The following is a 16,787-nucleotide window of genomic DNA, read 5'->3' on the forward strand; positions in this document are numbered from 1 at the left end:
CTCAGAGGTGCCAGACCCACATGCCGGACACTCCGGAATCACCTGCCGGGCATGCCGGAACCATCTCTCAGACTTGCCAGAACCATGTTCCGGACATGCCGGAACCACCTGCCGAGCTTGCCGGAACCACCTGCTGGACACGCCAAAATCACCTGCTGGCTACGCCAGAACCACTCGGCAGACACTCGGGAATCACATGCCACGCATTCCGGAACCACCTCTCAGAGGTACCAGAACCAAATGCCGGACACTCCGGAATCACCTGCCGGGCATGCCCGAACCACCTCTCAGAGGTGCCAGAACCACATGCCGGAGACTCCCGAATCACATGCCGGTCATGCCGGAACCATCTGTCAGACGTGCCAGAACCATGTGCCTGAGATGCCGGAACCACACCCCGAACAGACGAAACCACCTGCCAGACCGGCCTGAAGCACCTGCCGAGCACGCCGGAACCACCTACTCGACTCGCTGGAACCACCTACCTGACACGCTAAAATCACCTGCCGGGTATGCCACAACCACTTGGTGGACACTCCGGAATCATCTGCCGGACATGCCAGAACCAGCTCTCAGACACACCAGAACCACGTGCCAGATATGCCGGAAGCACCTGCTGAGCATGCCTGAGCCAAATGCTCGACTTGCAAGAAGCACCTGCCAGACACGCCAAAATCACCTGCCGGGTACGCCAGAACCATGTGGCGGACACTCCGGAATCACCTGTCGGGCCTGCCGGAACCAACTCTCAGACGTGCCAGAACCTCGTGCCGGTCACGCCAGAACCACCTGCCGGACAGACCGGAAACACCTGCTGGATACGCCGCAACCACCGGCTCGACTCGCCGGAACCACCGCCGGACATGCAAAATGACCTGCCGGCTATGCCAGAACCACTTGGCGAACACTCCGGAATCACCTGACGGGCATGCCGGAACCACCTATCAGAGGTGCCAGAACCAAATGCCGGACACTCCGTAATCACCTGCCGGGCATGCCGGAACCACCTCTCAGAGGTGCCCGAACCACATGCCGGACACTCCGGAATCACCTGCCTGGCATGACGGAACCATCTCTCAGACATGCCAGAACCTTGTTCCGGACACGCTGGTACCACCTGCTGAGCTCGCCGGAACCACCTGCTGGGCACGCCAAAATCACCTGCCGGCTACGCAAGAACCACTCGGCAGACACTCCGGAATCACCTGCCGGGCTGGCTGGAACCACCTGCCGGTCACGCCAACATCACCTTTCAGCTACGCCGGAACCACTTGGCGGACACTCCGGAAACACCTGTCGGGCCGGCCGGAACTACCTCTCAGACGTGCCAGAACCCTGTGCCTGAGATGCCGGAACCACACCCCGAACAGACCGAAACCACGTACCAGACCCGCATGAACCCCCTGGCGAGCACGCCTGATCCACCTGCTCAACTAGCCGGAACCAACTTCCTGACACGCCAAAATCACCTGCCCGGTATACAAGAACCACTGGGTGGACACTCCGGAATCATCTGCCGGACATGCCAGAACCAGCTCTCAGACACACCAGAACCACGTGCCAGAGACGCCGGAAGCACCAGCAGAGCATGCCTGAGCCACCTGCTCGACTCGCAAGAAACACCTGTCGGACATGCCTGAATCACCTGCCGGGTACGCCAGAAACACTGGGCGGACGCTCCCTAATCACCTGTCGGGCGTGCCAGAACCACCTCTCAGACTTTCCAGAACCATGTTCTGGACACGCCGGTACCACCTGCCGAGTATGCCGGAACCAGCTGATCCACTCCCCAGAACCACCTAGTGGACATGCCAAAATCAACTGCCGGCTACGCCGGAACCACCGGCTCGACTCGCCGGAACCACCGCCGGACATGCAAAATGACCTGCCGGCTACGCCAGAACCACTTGGCGAACACTCCGGAATCACCTGTAGGGCATGCCGGAACCGCCTCTCAGACTTGCCAGAACCATGTGCCTGAGATGCCGGAACCACACCCCGAACAGACCGAAACCACCTGCCAGACCTGCCTGAACCACATGCCGAGCACGCTGGAACCACCTACACGACTCGCTGGAACCATCTACCTGACACGCTAAAATCACCTGCCGGGTATGCCACAACCACTTGGTGGACACTCCGGAATCATCTGCCGGACATGCCAGAACCAGCTCTCAGACACACCAGAACCACGTGCCAGACACGCCGGAAGCACCTGCTGAGCATGCCTGAGCCAAATGCTCGACTTGCAAGAAACACCTGCCAGACACGCCAAAATCACCTGCCGGGTACGCCAGAACCACGTGGCGGGCACTCCGGAATCACCTGTCGGGCATGCCGGAACCAACTCTCAGACGTGCCAGAACCTCATGCCGGTCACGGCAGAACCACCTGCCGAGTATGCTGGAACCACCTGATCCTCTCCCCAGAACCACCTGCTGGACACGCCAGAATCACCTGCCGACTACGCCAGAACCACTCGGCAGACACTCCGGAACCACCTGCCGGGCATGCCGGACCCACATCTCAGAGGTGCCAGAACCACATCCCGGACACTCCGGAATCACCTGCCGGGCATGCCGGAACCACCTCTCAGAGGTGGAAGAACCACATGCCGGACACTCCGGAATCACCTGCAGGGCACGCTGGAACCACATGCTGGACATGCCGGAACCACCTGCCGGACATGCCGGAACCACCTGCCGGACATTCCGGAACCACCGGCTCGACTCGCCGGAACCATTGCCGGACATGCAAAATCACCTGCCGGCTACGCCAGAACCACTTGGCGAACACTCCGGTATCACCTGCCGGGCATGCCGGAACCACCTGCCGGACATGCCGGAACCAGATGCCGGACATGCCGGAACCACCGGCTCGACTCGCCGGAACCATTGCCGGACATGCAAAATCACCTGCCGGCTACGCCAGAACCACTTGGCGAACAATCCGGAATCACCTGCCGGGCATGCAAAATGACCTGCCTCTCAGACATGCCGGAACCACATGCCAATGACTCCGGAAGCACCTGCCGAGCACGCCAGAACCACCTGCTCGACTCGCCAAAACCACCTGCTGGACACGCCAAAATCACCTGCCGGCTACGCCACAACCATTTGGTGAACTCTTCGGAATCACCTGCCGGGCTGGCTGGAACCACCTGCCGGTCACACCAATATCACCTGCCAGCTATGCCAGAACCACTTGGCGGACACCATGGAAACACCTGTCGGGCCGGCCGGAACCACCTGTCAGACGTGCCAGAACCATGTGCCTGAGATGCCAGAACCACACCCCGAAGAGACCGAAACCACCTGCCAGACCCGCCTGAACCACCTGCCGAGCATGCTGGAACCACCTACTCGACTCGCTGGAACCACCTACCTGTCACGCTAAAATCACCTGCCGGGTATGCCACAACCACTTTGTGGACACTCCAGAAAAATCTGCCGGACATGCCAGAACCAACTCTCAGACACACCAGAACCACGTGACAGACACGCCGGAAGCACCTGCTGAGCATGCCTGAGCCAAATGCTCGACTTACAAGAAACACCTGCCAGACACGCCAAAATCACCTGCCGGGTACGCCAGAACCACGTGGCGGACACTCCGGAATCACCTGTCGGGCATGCCGAAACCAACTCTCAGACGTGCCAGAACCTCGTGCCGGTCACGCCAGAACCACCTGCCGGACAGACCAGAAACACTTGCTGGACACTCCGGAACCACCGGCTCAACTCGCCGGAACCACCGCCGGACATGCAAAATGACCTGCCGGCTACGCCAGAACCACTTGGCGAACACTCCGGAATCACCTGTAGGGCATGCCGGAACCACCTCTCAGACTTGCCAGAACCAAGTTCCGGACACGCCGGTACCACCTGTCAAGTATGCCGGAACCACCTGATCCACTCCCCAAAACTACCTGCTGGATACGCCAGAATCACCTGCCGGCTATGCCAGAACCACTCGGCAGACACTCCATAACCAACTGCCGGGCATGCCGGAACCACATCTCAGAGGTGCCAGAACCACATGACGGACACTCCGGAATCACCTGCCGGGCATGCCGGAACCATCTCTCAGACGTGCCAGAACCATATCCCGGACATGCCGGAACCACCTGCCGAGCTCGCCGGAACCACCTGCTGGACATGCCAAAATCACCTGCCGGCTACGCCAGAACCACTCGGCAGACACTCCGGAATCACATGCCGGGCATTCCGGAACCACCTCTCACACGGGCCAGAACCAAATGCTGGACACTCCGGTATCACCTGCCGGGCATGCCGGAACCACCTCTCAGAGGTGCCAGAACCACATGCCGGACACTCCGGAATCACCTGCCGAGCATGCCGGAACCACCTGCTGGACATGCCGGAACCACCGGCTCGACTAGCCGTAACCATTGCCGGACATGCAAAATCACCTGCCGGCTACGCCAGAACCACTTGGCGAACACTCCGGAATCACCTGCCGGGCATGGCGGAACCACCTCTCAGACATGCTGGAACCACATGCCAATGACACCGGAAGCACCTGCCAAGAACGCCAGAACCACCTGCTCGACTCGCCAAAACCACCTGCTGGACACAAGAAAATCACCTGCCGGCTACGCCACAACCATTTGTTGAACTCTTCGGAATCACCTGCCGGGCTTGCTGGAACCACCTGCCGGTCACGCCAATATCACCTGCCAGCTATGCCAGAACCACTTGGCGGACACCATGGAATCACCTGTCGAGCATGCCGGAACCGCCTCTCAGACTTGCCAGAACCATGTTCCTTACACGCCGGTACCACCTGCCGAGTATGCAGGAACCAACTGCTCCACTCCCCAGAACCACCAGCTGGATACGCCTGAATCACCTGCCGACTACGCCAGAACCACTCGGCAGACACTCCGGAACCACCTGCCGGGCATGCCGGAACCACCTCTCAGAGGTTCCAGAACCACTTGCCGAACACTCCAGAATCACCTGCCTGGCATGCCGGAACCACCTCTCAGAGGTGCCAGAACCACATGCCGGACACTCCAGAATCACCTGCCGGGCATGCCGGAACCATCTCTCAGACGTGCCAGAACCATGTTCCGGACACGCTGGTACCACCTGCCGAGCTCGCCGGAACCACCTGCTGGACACGCCAAAATCATGTGCCGGCTACACCAGAACCACACGGCAGACACTCCGGAATCACCTGCCGGGCAGGCTGGACCACCTGCCGGTCACGCCAATATCACCTGCCAGCTGTGCCAGAACCACTTGGCGGACACCATGGAAACACCTGTCGGGCCGGCAGGAATCACCTCTCAGACGTGCCAGAACCATGAGCCTGAGATGGCGGAACCACTCCCCGAAGAGACCGAAACCACCTGCCAGACCCGCCTGAAGCCCCTGGCAAGCACGCCTGATCCACCTGCTCAACTAGCCGGAACCAACTTCCTGACACGCCAAAATCACCTGCCAGGTATACCAGAACCACTTGGTGGACACTCCGGTATCATCTGCCGGACATGCCAGAACCAGCTCTCAGACACACCAGAACCACGTGCCAGAGACGCCGGAAGCACCAGCTGAGCATGCCTCAGCCTCCTGCTCGACTCGCAAGATACACCTGTCGGACATGCCAAAATCACCTGACGGGTACGCCAGAAACACTGGGCGGACGCTCCGGAATCACCTGTCGGGCGTGCCGGAACCACCTCTCAGACTTGCCAGAACCATGTTCTGGACACGCCGGTACCACCTGCCGAGTATGCCGGGACCAGCTGATCCACTCCCCAGAACCACCTAGTGGACATGCCAAAATCAACTGCCGGCTACGCCGGAACCACCGGCTCGACTCGCCGGAACCACCGCCAGACATGCAAAATGACCTGCCGGCTACGCCAGAACCACTTGGCGAACACTCCGGAATCACCTGTAGGGCATGCCGGAACCGCCTCTCAGACTTGCCAGAACCATGTGCCTGAGATGCCGGAACCACACCCCGAACAGACCGAAACCACCTGCCAGACCTGCCTGAACCACATGCCGAGCACGCTGGAACCACCTACACGACTCGCTGGAACCATCTACCTGACACGCTAAAATCACCTTCCGGGTATGCCACAACCACTTGGTGGACACTCCGGAATCATCTGCCGGACATGCCAGAACCAGCTCTCAGACACACCAGAACCACGTGCCAGACACGCCGGAAGCACCTGCTGAGCATGCCTGAGCCAAATGCTCGACTTGCAAGAAACACCTGCCAGACACGCCAAAATCACCTGCCGGGTACGCCAGAACCACGTGGCGGGCACTCCGGAATCACCTGTCGGGCATGCCGGAACCAACTCTCAGACGTGCCAGAACCTCATGCCGGTCACGGCAGAACCACCTGCCGAGTATGCTGGAACCACCTGATCCTCTCCCCAGAACCACCTGCTGGACACGCCAGAATCACCTGCCGACTACGCCAGAACCACTCGGCAGACACTCCGGAACCACCTGCCGGGCATGCCGGACCCACATCTCAGAGGTGCCAGAACCACATCCCGGACACTCCGGAATCACCTGCCGGGCATGCCGGAACCACCTCTCAGAGGTGGAAGAACCACATGCCGGACACTCCGGAATCACCTGCAGGGCACGCTGGAACCACATGCTGGACATGCCGGAACCACCTGCCGGACATGCCGGAACCACCTGCCGGACATTCCGGAACCACCGGCTCGACTCGCCGGAACCATTGCCGGACATGCAAAATCACCTGCCGGCTACGCCAGAACCACTTGGCGAACACTCCGGTATCACCTGCCGGGCATGCCGGAACCACCTGCCGGACATGCCGGAACCAGATGCCGGACATGCCGGAACCACCGGCTCGACTCGCCGGAACCATTGCCGGACATGCAAAATCACCTGCCGGCTACGCCAGAACCACTTGGCGGACACCATGGAAACACCTGTCGGGCCGGCCGGAACCACCTATCAGACGTGCCAGAACCATGTGCCTGAGATGCCGGAACCACACCCCGAACAGAAGAAACCACCTGCCAGACCCGCCTGAACCACCTGCCAAGCACTCCGGAACCACCTACTCGACTCGCTGGAACCACCTACCTGACACGCTAAAATCACCTGCCGGGTATGCCACAACCACTTGTTGGACACTCCGGAATCATCTGCCGGACATGCCAGAACCAGCTCTCAGACTCACCAGAACCACGTGCCGGACACGCCGGAAGCACCTGCTGAGCATGCCTGAGCCAAATGCTCGACTTGCAAGAAACACCTGCCAGACACGCCAAAATCACCTGCCGGGTACGCCAGAACCACGTTGCGGACACTCCGGAATCACCTGTCGGGCATGCCGGAACCAAATCTCAGACGTGACAGAACCTCGTGCCGGTCACGCCAGAACCACCTGCCGGACACGCCAGAACCAGCGGCTCGACTCGCCGGAACCACCGCCGGACATGCAAAATGACCTGCCGGCTACGCCAGAACCACTTGGCGAACACTCCGGAATCACATGTCGGGCATGCCGGAACCGCCTCTCAGACTTGCCAGAACCATGTTCCGGACACGCTGGTACCACCTGCCGAGTATGCCAGAACCACCTGATCCACTCCCCAGAACCACCTGCTGGACACGCCAGAATCACCTGCCGACTACGCCAGAACCACTCGGCAGACACTCCGGAACCACCTGCCGGGCATGCCCAAACCACCTCTCAGAGGTGCCAGAACCACATGCCGAACACTCCTGAATCACCTGCCGGGCATGCCGGAACCACCTCTCAGAGGTGCCAGAACCACATGCCGGACACTCCCGAATCACCTGCCGGGCATGCCGGAACCATCTCTCAGACGTGCCAGAACCATGATCCGGACACGCTGGTACCACCTGCCGAGCTCGCTGGAACCACCTGCTGGACACGCCAAAATCACCTGCAAGCTACGCCAGAACCACACGGCAGACACTCCGGAATCACATGCCAGGCATTCCGGAACCACCTCTCACAGGTGCCAGAACCAAATGCCGGAGACTCCAGTATCACCTGCCGGGCATGCTGGAACCACCTCTCAGAGGTGCCAGAACCACATGCCGGACACTCCGGAATCACCTGCCGGGCATGCCGGAACCACCTGCTGGACATGCAGGAATCACCTGCCGGAAATGCCGGAACCACCGGCTCGACTCGCCGGAACCATTGCCGGACATGCAAAATCACCTGCCGGCTACGCCAGAACCACTTGGCGAACACTCCGGAATCACCTGCCGGGCATGCAAAATGACCTGCCTCTCAGACATGCCGGAACCACATGCCAATGACTCCGGAAGCACCTGCCGAGCACGCCAGAACCACCTGCTCGACTCGCCAAAACCACCTGCTGAACACGCCAAAATCACCTGCCGGCTACGCCACAACCATTTGGTGAACTCTTCGGAATCACCTGCCGGGCTGTCTGGAACCACCTGCCGGTCACGCCAACATCACCTGCCAGCTATGCCAGAACCACTTGGCGGACACCATGGAAACACCTGTCGGGCCGGCCGGAACCACCTCTCAGACGTGCCAGAACCATGTGCCTGAGATGCCGGAACCACACCCCGAACAGAAGAAACCACCTGCCAGACCTGCCTCAACCACCTGCCGAGCACTCCGGAACCACCTACTCGACTCGCTGGAACCACCTACCTGACACGCTAAAATCACCTGCCGGGTACGCCAGAAACACTGGGCGGACGCTCCGGAATCACCTGTCGGGCGTGCCGGAACCACCTCTCAGACTTTCCAGAACCATGTTCTGGACACGCCGGTACCACCTGCCTAGTATGGCGGAACCAGCTGATCCACTCCCCAGAACCACCGAGTGGACACGCCAAAATCAACTGCCGGCTATGCCAGAACCACTCGGGAGACACTCCGGAATCACATGCCAGGCATTCCGGAACCACCTCTCAGAGGTGCCAGAACCAAATGCGGGAGACTCCGGTACACCTGCCGGGCATGCCGGAACCACCTCTCAGAGGTGCCAGAACCCCATGCCGGACACTCCGGAATCACCTGCAGGGCATGCTGGAACCACGTGCTGGACATGCCGGAACCACCTGCCGGACATGCCTGAACCACCTGCCGGACATTCCGGAACCACGGCTCGACTCGCCGGAACCATTGCCGGACATGCAAAATCACCTGCTGGCTATGCCAGAACCACTTGGCGAACACTCCGGTATCACCCGCCGGCCATGCTGGAACCACCTCTCAGAGGTGCCAGAACCCCATGCCGGACACTCCGGAATCACCTGCTGGGCATGCCGGAACCACCTGCCGGACATGCCGGAACCACCGGCTCGACTCGCCGGAACCATTGCCGGACATGCAAAATCACCTGCCGGCTATGCCAGAACCACTTGGGGAACACTCCGGAATCAACTGCCGGGCATGGTGGAACCACCTCTCAGACATGCCGGAACCACATGCCAATGACACCGGAAGCACCTGCCGAGCCCGCCGAAACCACCTACTCGACTCGCCAAAACCACCTGCTTTACATGCCAAAATCACCTTCCGGCTACGCCACAACCGTTTGGTGAACACTTCGGAATCACCTGCCAGGCTGGCTGGAACCACCTGCCGGTCACGCCAACATCACCTGCCAGCTATGCCAGAACCACTTGGCGGACACCATGAAAACACCTGTCGGGCCGGCCGGAACCACCTATCAGACGTGCCAGAACCATGTGCCTGAGATGCCGGAACCACACACCGAACAGAAGAAACCACCTGCCAGACCCGCCTGAACCACCTGCCGAGCACTCCGGAACCACATACTCGACTCGCTGGAACCACCTACCTGACACGCTAAAATCACCTGCCGGGTATGCCAAAACCACTTGGTGGACACTCCGGAATCATCTGCCGGACATGCCAGAACCAGCTCTGAGACACACCAGAACCGCGTGCCAGACACCCCGGAAGCACCTGCTGAGCATGCCTGAGCCAAATGCTCGACTTGCAAGAAACACCTGCCTGACACGCCAAAATCACCTGCCGGGTACGCCAGAACCACGTGGCGGACACTCCGGAATCACCTGTCGGGCATGCCGGAACCAACTATCAGACGTACCAGAACCTCGTGCCGGTCACGCCAGAACCACCTGCCGGACAGACCGGAAACACCTGCTGGATACGCCGCAACCACCGGCTCGACTCGCCGGAACCACCGCCGGACATGCAAAATGACCTGCCGGCTACGCCAGAACCACTTGGCGAACACTCCGGAATCACCTGTCGGGCATGCCGGAACCACCTCTCAGACTTGCCAGAACCATGTTCCGGACACGCCGGTACGACCTGCCGAGTATGCCAGAACCACCTGATCCACTCCCCAGAACCACCTGCTGGATACGCCTGAATCACCTGCCGGCTACTCCAGAACCACTCGGCAGACACTCCGTAACCAACTGCCGGGCATGCCGGAACCACCTCTCAGAGGTGCCAGAACCACATGCCGGACACTCCGGAATCACCTGCCGGGCATGCCGGAACCATCTCTCAGACTTGCCAGAACCATGTTCCCGACATGCCGGAACCACCTGCCGAGCTTGCCGGAACCACCTGCTGGACACGCCAAAATCACCTGCCGGCTACGCCAGAACCACTCGGCAGACACTCGGGAATCACATGCCACGCATTCCGGAACCACCTCTCAGAGGTGCCAGAACCAAATGCCGGACACTCCGGAATCACCTGCCGGGCATGCCGGAACCACCTCTCAGTGGTGCCAGAACCACATGCCGGAGACTCCCGAATCACCTGCCGGGCATGCCGGAACCATCTGTCAGACGTGCCAGAACCATGTGCCTGAGATGCCGGAACCACACCCCGAACAGACGAAACCACCTGCCAGACCGGCCTGAACCACCTGCCGAGCACGCCGGAACCACCTGCCAGTCACGCCAACATCACCTTTCAGCTATGCCAGAACCACTTGGCGGACACCATGGCAACACCTGTCGGGCCGGCCAGACCACCTCTCTGACGTGCCAGAAACATGAGCCTGAGATACCGGAACCACTCCCCGAACAGACCGAAACCACCTGCCAGACCCGCCTGAAGCCCGTGGCAAGCACGCCTGAGCCACCTGCTCAACTAGCTGGAACCAACTTCCTGACACGCCAAAATCACCTGCCAGGTATACAAGAACCACTTGGTGGACACTCCGGAATCATCTGCCGGACATGCCAGAACCAGGTCTCAGTCACACCAGAACCACGTGCCAGATACGCCGCAAGCACCAGCTGAGCATGCCTGAGCCACCTGCTCGACTCGCAAGATACACCTGTCGGACATGCCAAAATCACCTGCCGGGTACGCCAGAAACACTGGGCGGACGCTCCGGAATCACATGTCGGGCGTGCCGGAACCACCTCTCAGACTTGACAGAACCATGTTCTGGACACGCCGGTACCACCTGCCGAGTATGCCGGAACCAGCTGATCCACTCCCCAGAACCACCTAGTGGTCACGCCAAAATCAACTGCCGGCTACGCCAGAACCACTCGGCAGACACTCCGGAATCACAGGCCAGGCATTCCGGAACCACCTCTCAGAGGTGCCAGAACGAAATGTCGGACACTCCGGTATCACCTGTCGGGCATGCCGGAACCACCTCTCAGAGGTGCCAGAACCACATGCCGGACACTCCGGAATCACCTGCAGGGCATGCTGGAACCACATGCTGGACATGCCGGAACCACCTGCCGGACATGCCGGAACCACCTGCCGGACATTCCGGAACCACCGGCTCGACTCGCCGGAACCATTGCCGGACATGCAAAATCACCTGCCGGCTACGCCAGAACCACTTGGCGAACACTCCGGTATCACCTGCCGGGCATGCCGGAACCACCTCTCAGAGGTGCCAGAACCACATGCCGGACACTCCGGAATCACCTGCCGGGCATGCCGGAACCACCTGCCGGACATGCCGGAACCACAAGCCGGACATGCCGGAACAACCGGCTCGACTCGCCGGAACCATTGCCGGACATGCAAAATCACCTGCCGGCTACGACAGAACCACTTGGCGAACATTCCGGAATCACCTGCCGGGCATGGCGGAACCACCTCTCAGACATGCCGGAACCACATGCCAATGACACCGGAAGCACCTGCCGAGCACGCCAGAACAACCTGCTCGACTCGCCAGAACCACCTGCTGGACACGCCAAAATCACCTGCCGGCTACGCAAGAACCACTCGGCTGACACTCCGGAATCACAAGCCAGGCAATCCGGAACCACCTCTCAGAGGTGCCAGAACCAAATGCCGGACACTCCGGTATCACCTGCCGGGCATGCCGGAACCACTTCTCAGAGGGTCCAGAACCACATGCCGGACACTCCGGAATCACCTGCCGGGCATGCAGGAACCACCTCCCGGACATGCCGGAACCACCGGCTCGACTCGCCGGAACCACCGCCGGACATGCAAAATGACCTGCCGGCTACGCCAGAACCACTTGGCGAACACTCCGGAATCACCTGTCGGGTGTGCTGGAACCAACCCTCAGACTTGCCAGAACCATGTTCTGGACACGCCGGTACCACCTGCCGAGTTGCTGGAACCACCTGGTCCACTCCCCAGAACCACCTAGTGGACACGCCAGAATCACCTGCCGACCACGCCAGAACCACTCGTCAGAAACTCCGGAAACACAGGCCGGGCATTCTGGAACCACCTCTCAGAGGTGCCAGAACCACATGCCGGACACTCCGGAATCACCTGCCGGGCATGCTGGAACCACGTGCTGGACATGCCGGAACCACCTGCCGGACATGCCGGAACCAACTTCGGGACATTCCGGAACCACCGGCTCAACTCGCCGGAACCGTTGCCGGAAATGCAAAATCACCTGCCGGCTACGCCAGAAACACTTGGCGAACACTCCGGTATCACCTGCCGGACATGCCGGAACCACCGGCTCGACTCGCCGGAACCATTGCCGGACATGCAAAATCACCTGCCGGCTACGCCAGAATCACTTGGCGAACTCTCCGGAATCACCTGCCGGGCATGGCGGAACCACCTCTCAGACATGCCGGAACCACATGCCAATGACTCCGGAAGCACCTGCCGAGCACGCCAGAACCACCTGCTCGAATCGCCAAAACCACCAGCTGGACACGCCAAAATCACCTGCCGGCTACGCCACAACCATTTGGTGAACTCTTCGGAATCACCTGCCCGGCTGGCTGGAACCACCTGCTGGTCACGCCGACATCACCTGCCAGCTTTGCCAGGACCACTTGGCGGACACCATGGAAATACCTGTCGGGCCGGCCGGAACCACCTCTCAGACGTGCCAGAACCATGTGCCTAAGATGCCGGAACCACAGCGCGAACAGACCGAAACCACCTGCCGGACCCGCCTGTACCACCTGCCGAGCACGCCGGAACCACCTACTCGACTCGCCGGAACCACCTACCTGACACGCTAAAATCACCTGCCGGGTATGCCACAACCCCTTGGTCGACACTCCGGAATCATCTGCCGGACATGCCAGAACCAGCTCTCAGACACACCAGAACCACGTGCCAGACACGCCGGAAGCACCTGCTGAGCATGCCTGAGCCAAATGCTCGACTTGCAAGAAACACCTTCCAGACACGACATAATCACATGCCGGGTACGCCAGAACCACGTTGCGGACACTCCGGAATCACCTGTCTGGCATGCCGGAACCAACTCTCAGACGTGGCAGAACCTCGTGCCGGTCACGGCAGAACCACCTGCCGGACAGACCGGAAACACCTGATGGACACGCCGGAACCACCGGCTCGACTCGCCGGAACCTCCGCCGGACATGCAAAATGACCTGCCGGCTACGCCAGAACCACTTGGCGAACACTCCGGAATCACCTGTCGGGCATGCCGGAACCACCTCTCAGACTTGCCAGAACCAAGTTCCGGACACGCCGGTACCACCTGCCGAGTATGCCGGAACCACCTGATCCACTCCCCAAAACCACCTGCTGGATACGCCAGAATCACCTGCCGGCTACTCTAGAACCACTCGGCAGACACTCCGTAACCAACTGCCGGGCATGCCGGAACCACCTCTCAGAGGCGCCAGAACCACATGCCGGACACTCCGGAATCACCTGCCGGGCATGCCGGAACCATCTCTCAGACTTGCCAGAACCATGTTCCGGACATGCCGGAACCACCTGCCGAGCTTGCCGGAACCACCTGCTGGACACGCCAAAATCACCTGCCGGCTACGCCAGAACCACTCGGCAGACACTCGGGAATCACATGCCATGCATTCCGGAACCACCTCTCAGAGGTACCAGAACCAAATGCCGGACACTCCGGAATCACCTGCCGGGCATGCCGGAACAACCTCTCAGAGGTGCCAGAACCACATGCCGGACACTCCCGAATCACCTGCCGGGCATGCCGGAACCATCTGTCAGACGTGCCAGAACCATGTGCCTGAGATGCCGGAACCACACCCCGAACAGACGAAACCACCTGCCAGACCGGCCTGAACCACCTGCCGAGCACGCCGGAACCACCTACTCGACTCGCTGGAACCACCTACCTGACACGCTAAAATCACCTGCCGGGTATGCCACAACCACTTGGTGGACACTCCGGAATCATCTGCCGGACATGCCAGAACCAGCTCTCAGACAAACCAGAACCACGTGCCAGATATGCCGGAAGCACCTGCTGAGCATGCCTGAGCCAAATGCTCGACTTGCAAGAAGCACCTGCCAGACACGCCAAAATCACCTGCCGGGTACGCCAGAACCATGTGGCGGACACTCCGGAATCACCTGTCGGGCAGTCCGGAACCGCCTCTCAGACTTGCCAGAACCATGTTCCGGACACGCCGGTACCACCTGCCGAGTATGCCGGAACCACCTGATCCACTCCCCAGAACCACCTGCTGGACACGACAGAATCACCTGCCGACTACGCCAGAACCACTCGGCAGACGCTCCGGAACCACCTGCCGGGCATGCCGGAACCACCTCTCAGAGGTGCCAGAACCACATGCCGAACACTCCGGAATCACCTGCCGGGCATGCCGGAACCACCTCTCAGAGGTGTCAGAACCACATGCCGGACACTCCCGAATCAACTGCCAAGCTCGCCGGAACCACCTGCTGTACACGCCAAAATCACCTGCCAGCTACGCCAGAACCACACGCCAGACACTCCGGAATCACCTGCCGGGCTGGCTGGAACCACCTGCCAGTCACGCCAACATCACCTTTCAGCTATGCCAGAACCACTTGGCGGACACCATGGCAACACCTGTCGGGCCGGCCGGACCACCTCTCTGACGTGCCAGAAACATGAGCCAGAGATACCGGAACCACTCCCCTAACAGACCGAAACCACCTGCCAGACCCGCCTGAAGCCCGTGGCAAGCACGCCTGAGCCACCTGCTCAACTAGCTGGAACCAACTTCCTGACACGCCAAAATCACCTGCCAGGTATACAAGAAGCACTTGGTGGACACTCCGGAATCATCTGCCGGACATGCCAGAACCAGCTCTCAGACACACCAGAACCACGTGCCAGAGACGCCGGAAGCACCAGCTGAGCATGCCTGAGCCACCTGCTCGACTCGCAAGATACACCTGTCGGACATGCCAAAATCACCTGCCGGGTACGCCAGAAACACTGGGCGGACGCTCCGGAATCACATGTCGGGCGTGCCGGAACCACCTCTCAGACTTGACAGAACCATGTTCTGGACACGCCGGTACCACCTGCCGAGTATGCCGGAAACAGCTGATCCACTCCCCAGAACCACCTAGTGGTCACGCCAAAATCAACTGCCGGCTACGCCAGAACCACTCGGCAGACACTCCGGAATCACAGGCCAGGCATTCCGGAACCACCTCTCAGAGGTACCAGAACCAAATGTCGGACACTCCGGTATCACCTGCCGGGCATGCCGGAACCACCTGTCAGAGGTGCCAGAACCACATGCCGGACACTCCGGAATCACCTGCAGGGCATGCGGGAACCACATGCTGGACATGACGGAACCACCTGCCGGACATGCCGGAACCACCTGCCGGACATTCCGGAACCACCGGCTCGACTCGCCGGAACCATTGCCGGACATGCAAAATCACCTGCCGGCTACGACAGAACCACTTGGCGAACACTCCGGAATCACCTGCCGGGTATGGCGGAACCACGTCTCAGACATGCCGGAACCACATGCCAATGACACCGGAAGCACCTGCCGAGCACGCCAGAACAACCTGCTCGACTCGCCAGAACCACCTGCTGGACACGCCAAAATCACCTGCCGGCTACGCAAGAACCACTCGGCTGACACTCCGGAATCACAAGCCAGGCAATCCGGAACCACCTCTCAGAGGTGCCAGAACCAAATGCCGGACACTCCGGTATCACCTGCCGGGCATGCCGGAACCACCTCTCAGAGGTGCCAGAACCACATGCCGGACACTCCGGAATCACCTGCCGGGCATGCCGGAACCACCTCCCGGACATGCCGGAACCACCGGCTCGACTCGCCGGAACCACCGCCGGACATGCAAATGACCTGCCGGCTACGCCAGAACCACTTGGCGAACACTCCGGAATCACCTGTCGGGTGTGCTGGAACCAACCCTCAGACTTGCCAGAACCATGTTCTGGACACGCCGGTACCACCTGCCGAGTTGCTGGAACCACCTGGTCCACTCCCCAGAACCACCTAGTGGACACGCCAGAATCACCTGCCGACCAC

This window comes from Equus caballus, chromosome 24 (assembly GCF_041296265.1).
Source record: "Equus caballus isolate H_3958 breed thoroughbred chromosome 24, TB-T2T, whole genome shotgun sequence".
Classification (NCBI taxonomy): domain Eukaryota; kingdom Metazoa; phylum Chordata; class Mammalia; order Perissodactyla; family Equidae; genus Equus; species Equus caballus.